The sequence below is a fragment of the Pipra filicauda genome, unplaced genomic scaffold, assembly GCF_003945595.2.
Source record: "Pipra filicauda isolate LSUMZ 115617 unplaced genomic scaffold, ASM394559v2 scaffold382_size682953_pilon, whole genome shotgun sequence".
In the NCBI taxonomy this organism is placed as follows: domain Eukaryota; kingdom Metazoa; phylum Chordata; class Aves; order Passeriformes; family Pipridae; genus Pipra; species Pipra filicauda.
In genome coordinates this window covers 349,264-362,686 of record NW_024104512.1, presented here as the reverse complement: position 1 = coordinate 362,686, position 13,423 = coordinate 349,264, and the positions used below count along the sequence as shown (strand labels likewise).

At 48.1% G+C, this 13,423-nt stretch overlaps 1 long non-coding RNA gene across 1 annotated transcript; it reads right to left on the bottom strand.

Moving 5' to 3' along the window:
- Positions 1-7,491: 7,491 nt before the first annotated feature.
- LOC113993855 lies at positions 7,492-9,861 on the bottom strand. Its single transcript, XR_003542795.2, has 3 exons — positions 9,749-9,861; positions 8,886-8,988; positions 7,492-7,972 (listed from the first exon to the last, which is right to left on the bottom strand). It is a non-coding gene; the product is annotated as an uncharacterized LOC113993855 (long non-coding RNA).
- Positions 9,862-13,423: the final 3,562 nt, after the last annotated feature.

Here is a 13,423-nt window from a genome sequence, read left to right as displayed (position 1 = left end):
CACAGGTGGCTGCTTTTGTGTAGAAATGGCCGTGAGGATGCAGAGGGTTACCTGGGCAAAGACTGAGAGATTTCCATGTGTTTCAGACTTGCTTTTACCCCATTTTTAGTATTGAAGTGACTTCTCCGGGCCTCGGGGCACTGCAGTGCCCGGGGACAGGGGCAGCTGGAGGGGTTGACTTGCAGGAGGTCCTTACAGAGGGGTGAGGGCAGTGATGCTGAATGATGCTGAGTGTAAAACTTTATTTTGAGCTCTAGAAAATAACCAGTGAAGAAACCAAACTTCGTTTCCAGACGGGAGAGTGTTTTGTGAAAATTGTTCCCACAGACCCTGCTCAAAACCCTACGTTGTCTGCACCCAAGGAACCTGAATATGTCTAAAAAGCCTTTTGCTGTAGAAGCTAAGAACAGATACAAGCTCTGTAAGAAACTGCAGTATCAGCTGTGTGAAAAAAACAAACAAACAAACTCAAAATGTTGTAATTTCCCTGCTGTGAAGCCAGCATGAACAATGTAACTTCAGTGAGGTGCTCACTTCATCACCGGCAGTGCCTGGTGGCGCTGAGTTCTTCAAGTCCCATTTAAAAGCTAAAATAAAATCTTATTTACTTCAATTTAAACCATATACATTGTTACTTCAACCATTTAGCTGTATCTGGTTAAGCACATGGTTTCCTGGCCCTTTCAATTCTGTGATTAAGTCGGAGGGTTTTTTAGTGACTATTTAAGCTCTTGCAGAGAAGTCAAACAATCTCACAGCCTTTGGTGAAACCCAAAAACTCTCTGGTATTTTACCAGCTCACTTAGTGCTGTTGCTGCCCGTGCACATTGAGGTCCCTTTAGGTGATTCCTCAAAATGTACATCCAAAACATTTGCTATCCAGAGGCTTTAGCTCTGTTTGGATGGGGTGTCAGTAGGTTGATCTTCCACTAGTTGAAGCTGGAAGTCAGAAACCAAGAGCTCTGTACCCAACCTGAGTTACTAAAAACTGATCTTGACTTTTGTAATGTGGTTGTTTGTGTGGATGGTGCTGCCATTGGAGCCCAGCCTGGATAGAGGGGTTAAGACTGGGAAAATAAAGGAGGGAGTAAATCCTTCCAGGCTGGGTGATGAGTAGCAGGAGCCAGTACAAAAAGGAGACATAAGGTTGTGTCCCACTGTAAAATAGTTGGATAAAAACAACCACCCCCCCCTCCCCGTTTGTGACAGGTTCTCAGACAGTTGTGATTGTTTCTTCAACCTAAGGAATATTAATTTCATTTGGTGGCTTGCTCTGGAAGGTGACAGCAGTACTGTGAGCGTTTTCCGAGGGAGATACGAGCTGTAGAGGTTTATTAATAGGATGTAAAACAATTATTTGTTTGTTCCTTTCCCCCCTCAGGAATTTTTTCTTTTTTGTTTTCTAAATAACAGAAGACATCCTTGGCAGCAGAATCCCCACAGTTGTTAATGTCAGATTGTTATCAGATCTGGCAGTGATTGTTTTCTAATAATAAGTATGTTTTTCCCTTGCTGCTCATGCAAGAGTGACAGTTTCCTGCAACTCAAGGCGAGATGAAAAAGAAATTCAGCATTTGCCACTTACATCTCTGAAAACAAATGATCTAGTTAGTGCAGATCTTTCTTTTTTATTATTTATCTGCCTTTCAGTTATCTAAGAAATGGATTTCCAAGAAGCAGCCGAGAGGCAGGGTTGGAATTCCTCCTGCTTTTCAGCTTTTGTTTAGATCCTGTTCATGTTTGGGCTTGACTGACAACATCCCTGCACTCCCAAGGGAAGAGCTGCTGAAACTCATTTTAGTTTTGGTCTTATTGGTGAGGTTGGTTGAGATGTTTTAATTTAATAAGCGTCATCACAGTTTGGTGATTAGTGTCTTCTCTGGGATAAGAGGCCCACTATGGAAAATGCCTGGGGACTGGTCTGGGCAGCTGGATTGTGCCAAGGTTCCTGTCATCCCTGGGGCTGCCCATCAGTTGCCCATGGCCTGTGGTGGCCTCACTGGAGAGAGCAGACCAAGAATCACAGAGTCACAGAATGTGCTGAGCTGGAAGGGACCCCCAAGGATCCCGGAGTCCAACCCTCAGCCCTGCACAGGCCCAGCCCCAAGAGTCACCCCCTGTGCCCCAGAGGATCAGCCAAACCCTCCCTGAGCTCTGGCAGCCTTGGGGCTGTGCCCACTGCCCTGGGGAGCCTGGGCAGTGCCCAACCAGCCTCTGGGGGAAGAACCTTTGGCTGAGATCCAACCTGAGCCTGCCCTGGCACAGCTCCAGCCATTCCCTGGCTGCTGTCCCTGGTCCCCCCAGAGCAGAGCTCAGTCCCTGCCCCTCCTCTGCCCCTGCCCAGGAATTGGAACTGCACTGAGGTCTCCCCTCAGTCTCCTCTGCTCCAGCTGAACACACCAAGTGCCCTCAGTGTCCTCAGGTGGCTTCAAATCAAGGCCCTTCCCCATCCTCGTTCCCTCCTTTGGACACTCTCTAATGGCTCAATCCCTTCCCTCCATTGTGTCCCCCCAAACTGCCCCAATGTTGAGGTGAGGCCACCCCAGGGCAGAGCAGAGCAGGACAATCCCCTCCCTGATGCCCCCAGGACAGGGTTGGCCCTCCTGGCTGCCAGGGCACTGCTGACTCATAGAGCTAAATCCTCCTCCTGCTCCTCCAGGAGGGTGTTGTTAAGGCTCATAACTGTTCACATTCCTGATTTTTCTCATTTCCCCTTGTTCCATAGTAGTGTCTCTGCTGCTCTGACCCGGAGCCTTTCTCCTGGCAGCTCTGGTTGCTCAGAACCAGCTGTCGGGATCCCAAGCCCAACCATCACCTTTTCCCTGTGCCAGCCCCTTCCCAAAGCAGAGCTCTCTGACTCGTCCCCCCCAGGAGCCCCGGCTGCTCCCCCGGGGGGGAGATGAAAGATGGGCCGAGTCTGATCCCAGGGCAGGATTAACAACCTGAGATGTGTCAGGGCAGAGGAGAAAGGGCAGCGCTCAAAGCTCCTCTCCTCTGTTATGGCAACAACACAACAGAAGCAGTCACTGATTACCAAACACGAGGCCACCTCTTTCAGAAAGGGATTAAGTAGCTGAAAGCACTTTTTTAGCCTGAAAGTGATACGGTGTTAAATATAACCCTTTTGGACTATTTCTTCCTGGGGATTATTTTGGAAGAGCCCTGTGACCCTGGATCAGTGAGCACCCCTTGATGCTGGATGGATTAACCAGCAACGAGAACATTAAGTGATCACAAGCTGCTGTGAATTATTTTTTTGCCTTATCAGGCTTCATTTTAAGATTACTGGCAGATCCTTTAGTCTTCTCTACGTGATATTCTTAGCTGGGAGATTAACTGATGTTTGATTTCTAGAGTGATTTTAGTCTTATTAACAAAAACATTTGGCAGTGCATACTTTGTTTTAATTTAGTTGGCTGTACTGGAATTTAAAGTCTAAAAGTGTGTTCTTCTTTTTAAAATAAAATTAATTTAGTGAGTAATTTTATTAATTTTTCTGGGACAGGAGCTGTTTAGCAAAGAGGAGGCTGGACATGATAGACCAGCCCAAACTCCCAGGCTTAGTGATTCCTGACTGCAAACTGGTATGGGAAAGGGCTGGCATCAGGATACAGAAGAATCCCTGCAAGATTTAATTTCAAGAAAATAGCACAAATGGAGAAAGTGTTCTTTTCTTATTCTGATTTTCTTTGCTGTGTTTCTTGTGTATCAGATCTTACAACCAATAATAACAAATCATTACCCCTATTTAGGTGAAATACTCCTTTATGAACAGTTTTTACTTGAACAAACTGCTCTGTTGTCATTCCTAATAACCAAAATTGGAGTTCCAGGACAGATACCCAGGATTATTTTGGGAGTAGAAATATTAAGAAGTTTCTTCACACTTTGCCTCACACCCCTTGGCTGTGAGAGCTGCTGGGATCTCACCCTTCTGTTGATGCTGCAGACAGTGGTGCTTTTCCTTTGGAGTCAGTATTTAATGCACACTCACAGGTGGTGTTGGGGGATCCTTTGGAGCTGCACAACCCACTGGGTGGACAGTCTGACATTTTGAATGATTGAGACCAGATGGGAAGCAGACCCTGTTCTCACACTGTGGTGGGACAGAAGGGATGTCCGGGCATGTTTTGAGAGTCACTTTTTATTTTTTAATGATCTTTGAGGTCTTTTCCAACCTTAATGATCCTGTGACTCAAAGGAGGCACTCCAGGAGCTTGGATAAGCATGAAGCTGAGCACTTACTGTCCTTAAGGATTTGCTTTTATCTTTTAAAGCTGATGTCTTCTTGCTGTAGCAGCTGGTTCAAAACCAGTTGTGGGTACAGTGCCTGCAGTTTGAGGCAGAAAAACCCTGCAGTGATTCACCCACTGAATGTTTGCACTTCCCCAACATCTGATGTACATTTACACCATCCATTCACCATGGCATAGGCACATTATTTCTGCCTTCCCTGAGTTTATGGTTACTTAGGCAGCTTAAAGTTTGTTCAAAATGTGATTTCATATGATTTTGAGAAGTGACTTTTTACTGTGAAAACCTGTAAAATGCAGAGGATAATGTTACCTGCCCAGTGTGTGGCCCTGGAAGGAGTTGGCACCTCGGCTGCATTAGAGTTACATCTTCTGCATCATTAGCAGAGCTCAACAGCAGGCTCTTGTCTGCTCTTGGAGAGGCCCTTACCACTACTAAGAGAAGCTGAATTACCATGGAGTGGTAATAAGGTGCAGCATTACTGCCTTTCATGATTTTATCACAGGGCTCATCATCTTTTTTCTGTTGTTATCTTAGATCCTTAAGTAATATCATTATGTGAAAGGCATTCCCTTTCATGAGGCTAAAAATTGCAATGCAAATAAGAAAACCCTGGATATACATGCCATGGTTTTTAAAGCAGGTTCCTGGGAGGGGGGACACTGACTTGTGGGGGGCTTTTTGCTTGAGACTGGAAATACTAGAAAGTTTTGTGAAGCTGTGAGGAGCAGTGAAACATCTCCTAATTGCTTCCTCATGAAGGGAGCCTACAAGAAAGATGGAGAGAGACTATTTACAATGGCCTGGAGTGACAGGACAAGGGGGAATGGCTTCAAACTGGCAGAGGGCAGGGTTAAATGGGAAGAAATTCTTCCCTGTGAGGGTGGGGAGCCCTTTGCCAGGGGCTTGAATGAGAGGAGCTTTAAGGTCCCTTCCAACCCAAACCATTCCATGATTCTGTGATCTCACCTAGGCACAGCTTTATACCTTGTGCATTTTTACCACTAGGTAAGTGGTGTCCTTGTGCCTTGGGTGGCATCCTTTGTGTTCTGTCCATATGTCCCATGGACTGTTCCTGTGTGTTGCTGCTGTGGCCACAACGGGTTTGTTCCTCCTCCCAAAGCCTGGTCACTCCTCCAGCCCAGCAGGTCCTGGGCTGTCTCTCCAGTGTCACCCAGGGTGCCCTGTGGGAGCAGCACACTGTGCCAGCTAGAAGAGACACAATACCTCTGCCATGAAAACATTTCCAGGCATCTCTGTGTGCTGGAGATGTTCTGACTTGCATTAGTAGAATCTGCTTGATCCCTGTTTCAGTGCTTAGTCCTGGAGAGCGAGGGAAGTGGATCTCTCTCCCTGATCACTGGCAGGGAAGTGGGATTGCAGTGCATGTCCTGCCCTCAGAGGAGGTCAGCAGCCCTCCTTCACTGGCTCTTAGCCTAGAAAGAGAGACCCAAACAGTAGAAGAAGGGGATCAGGGTTTGTTCATTCCTCCTCTTTGTCCTCCACGGTTGAATATGGATTATCCATTGCAGCAGCTGGTTTGGGGAGAAAGAATGTTGAGATGAAGTAATCAAATCCTGTCAGGGATTGCACCATGTTGGTAGTAAATCCACTGAGTAAACAAAGTGGAAGGTTTTAATGCAACTGTTGTGCAGAATCCCCTGGATTTTATCCCTCCACAGCAGTAGTGATGCTGCCAGAAACAAGTTCACCGCAGCTACTCCCACCTATATCTCCTGGTAAATCTGGAGTAATCACACAAATCATTCCCTTGAAGGTTTTGGTTTGCTTTGGAAGCTCAGTTGGTACATGTTGAGATAAAAGGGCTGCCTAGAGCACCCCATATTTCCAAGCATCCCTGTGAAATGCTTCCACTCATTTCAGTAAATCTAACAGCTTTGAACAAGAGCAGATATTTTTCTTTGTAGTTTCTTGAGATAATTTCAAGCTCCAAAGTAACTACTCCCATCCAATGTCTGCTGGGCAAAGGTGGTTATAAAACTGTGATGGAACACATTGGCTTGTGACTGTTGGAAAGGCTCAGCTTTGCAGCAGTGTATGGATCTGATCTGGGATGCAGCAAAACCCATCCTGGAGAATGCTGCAGTTCTTCATCAAGAACCTGTTGGGCAGTGAGATGGCAAACTCAATTACAGAAGCACAATTATTTGGGTTACTCAAGATGAGAAAAAACAACCTTGAGCATCAGGGTGAGATAACCAGGCCACTGAGCAGCTGCAGCAGCAGCAGAGGAGATTCTGTGTTAGCAACTCTGAGATGGGGGCTACTGGAAGAATGAACTACTCATAAGCAGCCCCAGCCTTTAAATTAGCTGGGGTTATTCAAGGAAATCACCTGTGGTCGGCTCAATAGATATTTTAATTCACTGCACTGAAACTGTTAAAAAAGATGTAAATAATTAAAAGGTGAATAAAGTCTTAGAGCATGGGATAGAAACCAGGGCTGTTGTTCACAGCAGCTGCTCAAGGCAACTTCTGAGGAACAGGCTCTGCTCATTGGGCTCCATCCCCCCAAAACAGAGCTGAGGGTGGGGGTTGTAGGTGGGCAGAGGAGATGCTTGCACAGCAAAGGGCACTGTGTGAGAACAGGCTGGAGGGGCTGGGACAGGGTGTGAGGGAAATAGAGAAGATGTTAGAGTTACCAAGATTTATGGTAGAAACGATTGCTGGAGTAATCACAGAATCCTGGAATGGTTTGTCCAGAGAAGCTGTGGCTGCCCCATCCCTGGGAGTGTCCAAGGTCAGGTTGGACGGGGCTTGGAGGAACCTGGGCTAGTGGAAGGTGTCCCTGCCCAGGGCAGGGGGTGAACAAGATGATCTTTAAGGTCCCTTCCAACCCAAACCAGCCTGGTTTGTGATTCTGTGACCTTCTTCCCACCAGGGGCTCTATGGCCCAGTCTTGATTTTGCTGTGCTCTGTCTCTGTGGAACAACATCATAACCCTATTTCCAAGCACTTTAATTTTTTCCTGAGGTTTTTTTTGTGCAACAAAGATAGACTTTCACTGGGTACTTTGCAGAACCATTTAATGTTGTTTGGTTTTAATCTGTTGCGTGATTAAAATAGATTAATGTTGTAGTAACATAAAAACCCTCAGGGGGTTTTGTTCTCTTTGTAAATATTCTCTAGGATCTCTTCTGTCTTCTAAACTGTGTGTAGGGAGAGTGTTTAATGGGACCTGGGGAGAAAAGAGACGCATCTTAAACTTAATATAAGAATTTAATTTTTAATAGGTTTCATTTGGGGTTAGAGTATTCATATTAGAGTGGAAATTAAAGTGTCTAAATGCTTTGTGTGTAAGCTGTTGGAAAGTCTATAAAGAGATGTGCAGGGAAAAACCTTTCTTTCCTTTTTTATCTGATCTTAAAATATGAAACTGTAGAAGCCAGTGCTTGATATCATACACTGATATTTAACCTGCTTTTGCAAACTTGCCTTTGAGTTGTCTTTAGCTGATACAGACACAGTTTGCTGGGCAGTGAGTGAGGTGAACTTCCCTCCTCCAGCAGATCCCCCTGGTTCCCGTGATCCAGGGATGAATCTCCAGAAGGCTGTGCTGCCCATGGGAAGTTGTACAGGAATTAGGTCCCTTCCAGTGTGTTGCTGGCTGTATGGAGCAGTGAGGAGTGGTGAGCCAAGCTGGAGGTGCCACACTGGGGTTTATGGTGTTAGGTAAAATGCCTGTGGTCTCTCAAAGCCTGTGGATGAGAAGGATGAAAAGAAGATTAGTTGCTTCATAAATGTGCTCTGGTCTTTACCTGGGGGCAAAGGCTCTGCTATTTTATTTCAAGTTTAGGAAGATTTTTTTCCTTTCTGTTGTCTAAGACCAGGCTTCAATCCAAGCAGCTTGGTGAGGAGGTGGAAGCTTGGCTGCAGGAGCTCCCGGTGGGTCGGGCACTGCCAGTCCAGAGACCCTTTGGTGTCACACCTAGCAAGGGAAAATTCACCTTTCCAACCATCCAGCTGGAGAGCAGTTGCAGGCTTGTTTGTCATGGAGCAGTGTGGTGGTTTGGGATGCTCCCTCTCTCCCTGCAGTGTCCCCTCAGTGGAGCTGCTCTGCTGGCCCTGGGCTGTGCCAGCAAAGGGCCCCGACATGGCAAGTGTGGGCAGGCTGGCTGGATTCATCAGCCCCTGGGCTTCTGGGGCTAATTCACAGGTTTATTGGATTTCTTTGCAGCTGAGGAGTTGCACAAGTGTATCCCGAGCCTGGGTGTGCTGGGTGTGCTGTTCGTGGAGCGGGGGATGCTCCCGGCAGGGTCCCGGTTGCAGCCGCAGCGATCGATGAGCAGCAGCCACCCCTCCTGCCCGCACAGCCACCCCTCCTGCCCGCACAGCCACCCCTCCTGCCCGCACAGCCCCCCTCCTGCCCGCACAGCCACCCCTCCTGCCTGCACAGCCCCCCTCCTGCCCGCACAGCCACCCCTTCTGCCTGCACAGCCACCCCTCCTGCCTGCACAACCACCCCTCCTGCCCGCACAGCCACCCCTCCTGCCTGCACAGCCACCCCTCCTGCCTGCACAGCCACCCCTCCTGCCCGCACAGCCACCCCTCCTGCCTGCACAGCCACCCCTCCTGCCTGCACACCCCCGGCCTGGGGGATTAGTTTAATACCTCAGCTTTATCTTGGCACTGTGGACTGCTTTCTCTCTTCATGCAGAAGCATCAGAATGTCCTCAGGCTCTTTTTCGTAAGATTAAGAGCTTCCCATGGCATCCTGACAAGGAGGAAATTTAAGGAACAAGAGTATTTAACTTAAAGCTAATCTGGTCTTTGTGAAAGTGGGAGGATTAGATCATTAAGTTCTACGTGCCTGGCAGGTTTGTGCCACGATGGCACTGCAGAGAGGGGAGCTGCAGCCTGGTGGAGTGTGGAGCTGGAGAAGGCAAGGAGAGAGGTTTTGAATCCAGGGACGAGTTGTGATGTGACCATTGGTCTGTTCTGAGTGACTGTTCATGAAGGAAGAAGGGAGAGCAGGGATGGAATCGTGTGGAAGAGGAAGGGGCAGGTCTCTACCCCTGCCTCACTCTGGGCTTTGCTGGAGTCACATGTGAGCCCCAGTCCCAGTCAGTGTTGTCCTCCCTCACAGGGACCCCACAAAGAAGATGGAGAGAGACTATTCACAAGAGCCTGGAGTAACAGGACAAGGGGAACAGCTTCCCACTGCCAAAGGGCAGGGTTAGATGGGATATGAGAGGAAATTTTTCCCTGTGAGGGTGGGGAGGCCCTGGCACAGGTTGCCCAGAGAAACTGTGGCTGCCCCTGGATCCCTGGAAGTGTCCCAGGCCAGGCTGGACAGGGCTTGGAGCACCCTGGGCTAGTGGAAGGTGTCCCTGCCCATGGCAGGGGTGGAACTGGATGGTCTTAAGGTCTCTTCGAACCCAAACCATTCTGTGATTCTGTCATCTCTTCCTATACTGACTTCCTGGGCCACAGAGTTTTGTGTCTCCTAAAACCTTCTGTCTCTCTAAACTCACTTTGTGTCTAGAGTTCATTTTTCAGCCTTGCTTGAAGAAGAGTAACTTAGAGAAAACACTTGATGTGCTCATCGTGGCACCACCTCCCTCCTCCCGAGGACAAGTTGTTAAACGTTTTCAACAGTTTCCAGTAAAACTGGTGTAGCTGATAAATGTTAAACTGCCTTTTTTTTTCCCCTGCTAGTCAGAAACAAACCCCAAGGAAGCTCAAAGTGAGCACTGGAGACCTTCCAACACAAATGGCAGGCTTGGCATCTCCCGGGAACAGGAGGGGTTGGATCCTCCAGACGTGGAGGGTGAGGAGCAAGTGTTGGTCCCAACCTGCAGCCAGAACCATTTGCATGTGCTGCTCTCCCTCCTTCCCTCAGAGTCAACTTGACAGCTCTGATCTGATGATAATTAAAAGAAATCCTCCCCATTTGCACCACACTGGGTTGATCTGTTGAATGGAGCTCGTAATAGTTTCTTTCTGTCTTTATGGGCCCAGCTGATTTGCTGTGTATTTTCTGTGTTGCACTGGAGATCGGTGCAGTTTCAGCCCTCTGCATGTTCTGTAAGGATTTTATTTGATTATATATGATTATAAGTATTGGTGGCTGTCAGGGCCTCGTGGAAAACCAGGCACATGAGCTCAGGACACGATTTTCAAATGCTCAAGCTTCCCTCTCTGAAAAGGGGAGATACCCCAGCGAGGTGCCTCTCAAACATGCAGATGGACAACAAGGAGCAGTGCAAGGAAATAAATTGTTGTATCTTAAATTTCCTTACTCAAATGTTGAACCATGGTGAAGAGAGCTGGCATTCTGCCAGGCTTGAATCTGACCTTTTTTTTTTTTTTTAAACCTTATGATTATTCTCATGAAATGAATACAGAGAGGACTTAAGCAAGAGCTGATTCTTGTTTTACATGAGCCCCTGCCCTGAAAAGCTCATCATCTAAATCCTTGGAAAAGGAACAGGGCCAAGCACTGACCTAACTGTGTCTTGAGGGAGCTGGAGCAGAACTTTAATCTTCTAGTCTGGTGCACCGTCCCTGAATCACGGTGATTTGCCATAGTTCACATCATTTTCTCTGCAGATTTGGAGATGTTGCAAGATGAGTTTGCCCAATACATCCTCAAGGGTTATTGCTGAAAGCTCCTTGTAGCCTTGCAAGAAGCCTGTGCTGGGGCACATCTATTACCCATTAAACCTGGCGAAATGATGGAGTTTTGCCGTGTCACAACAAATCACGCCCGTGCTAAAATAGCTGCAAACATTTTCCAGGGCTTAATGAGCTCTTGCTGGTTCACAGTGGTCCAAACAACTTGTTATTGTGGCTGTTAAGAGAGTGCAGAATTATGTTATCCAAACAGGCTCATGAAAAGACAAGATGGAGTTTGGGGGGAGCAAATGTGGGGCACACAAAGACAACCCATTTTAATGCCATTTATAGATGTGTAATCTTTTGTAATTTTGGTATGATTAAACAGAGGGAGTAGCAGAAGGTGGTTTTCTTCCTAAAGCCCCCTTAAATTGTAAGAGAGGACAAAACACAGAGAAGGGAGTATTTCCTATTTCTCTTAGTCTTTGCACAAAGCAGCCCTGGATCCCTAAGTGAAGCAAAAGAGGGAATCTGGGGAGTTAAAAGTCCACTTTGACTTTCAAGAGCTTCTCTCGAACAAGCTTCCACACACCATCATAAAAAATGTCAGTGTGAAATATCTGAAGGAGAGCAAATTGAACAATTTGGTGATTCTGATGCCTTCGTCTGGAGTCTCATGCCTGCAAGGGTGTGCAAAAGTCAATAACCTGAATTGGAGGTTATTGATTATTTCACTGGGCTGCTCTTGAAACATCATGTGTGCTTGGTTTGGTCTTCCAGCACCCAGTAAATGTTCGGTTTCAGTTTTACCTCCCTTTGTGAAAAGAATTGAAAATACTATAAAACTGAAAGTGGTTTGGGTTTTTTTTCCTCTATTTTAGAGTATTTTTCTTAAACACAAGTAAATGTTATTTGTAAAGCTTCCCCTTGCTCCAAGATGGATATTTCATGTCACAGGTGGGGCCTATCCTTAATTTATAAGCAACTGAGCTTTCTGTTGGACACTGCCACCTGCAGCCCCATGGATTTTAGGATGTTGGATCAGACCGGTCTCCATCAGGCTGCTTCTGGAGCCAAGCTCTGCTTCTTGGAAACCAAACCAGTTATGGGAATGGCCTTTTTTCTTGCTTTTAAGCTGGAAGAGAATAGGTTTAGATAAGATATTAGGAAGAAGTTGTTCCCTGTGAGGGTGGGGAGGCCCTGGCACAGGTTGCCCAGAGAAGCTGTGACTGCCCCATCCCTGGAAGTGTCCAAGGCCAGGTTGGACAGGGCTTGGAGCAACCTGGGATAGTGGAAGGTGTCCCTGCCCATGGCAGGGACATGGAACAAGATGAACTTTAAGGTCCCTTCCTACCCAAACCATTTCATCATTCTATGACCCAAAGCTGAGCACTGGGAGAGGACTCAGGCTGCCAGTGGGAGTGTTGGGTGGACAGAAACCAACCCCCCTTTGCCCACAGCTCTGCAAACCTCCCCCCTCTGCCCCTGATGCGTGGGTGAAGTGTCAGTAAATGTCTGGGTAAATGTGTCCCAGGCATGTGCTGGGTGTTCAGTGGGTGCTGTAGTGTCCCCTGGGAGGGATGTTTTCCCTGATCAAAGGCCTTGGAGAGGAGGAACAGAGAGGGGAAAATAAAATAAAGTAAAATGTGAGTTGTTCAGCTGTTGAGATAAAAATGAAAGTTGAGCAATGAAACCTCCTTTCTCAGTGTGCTCCACATGTACTGGGTGGAAGAGGTTTGGGTGTTGCATTCCAGGCTGGCTGTGGAACGGGCTTTTTTCTTCTATCTCCACACCAGTTATTCAGACAAAGTGGGAATTCCTGGTGTGCAGTTTTGCAAACTTCAGGCTGCCGTTTTTCTGAAGGTTGTCTGGTTCCTTGCTGGAAAGGTTTGGAGCACAAGCTCCTGCTGGCACTTTGCAGAGCTGTGGGCACTGGAGCATCTCCCTGAGCAGCAAAGGCTGAGGGAGCTGGGGCTGTTCAGCCTCCAGAGCAGAGCCTGAGAGGGGCCCTCCCACCGTGTGTCAGGGGCTGCAGGGAGGGGGCAGAGGATGGCCCAGGCTCTGCTCGGGGGGCCCAGCAATGGCACAGGAGGAACGGGCAGGAACTGATGCCCAGGAAGCTCCAGCTGGACAGGAGGAAGAACTTCTTCCCTGGGCAGTGACCCAGCTCTGAACAGGCTGCCCAGGGAGGGGCTGGAGTCTCCTCCCTGGGGAGATTCCAGAGCCCTCTGGACACAATCCTGTGCCCTGTGCTCTGGGCTGGCCCTGCCTGAGCAGGGAGGTGGCACCAGTGACCCACTGGGGTCCCTTCCAGCCTGACCCACCCTGGGATTCTGTGATATAACTGGCACCATGTGCAGTCCTGCCCTGGGGAGGGTGGTCACCACGACCTCCAGCTCTAGGACACCGGGGTGACACAAGGAGAACCTGGGCTGTGTGAGGCTGTAACACCGAGCAGGGGAGTTCAGTGCCACCCTTGATTACCTGACGTGATGATCCCGAGCAGGTACAGCCCGAGTGCCACATCACCAGCCCTGCAGCAGCTGGTGCCTGTGAGCCCAGGTGTGTGTGTGGTGTTCATCCACAGATCA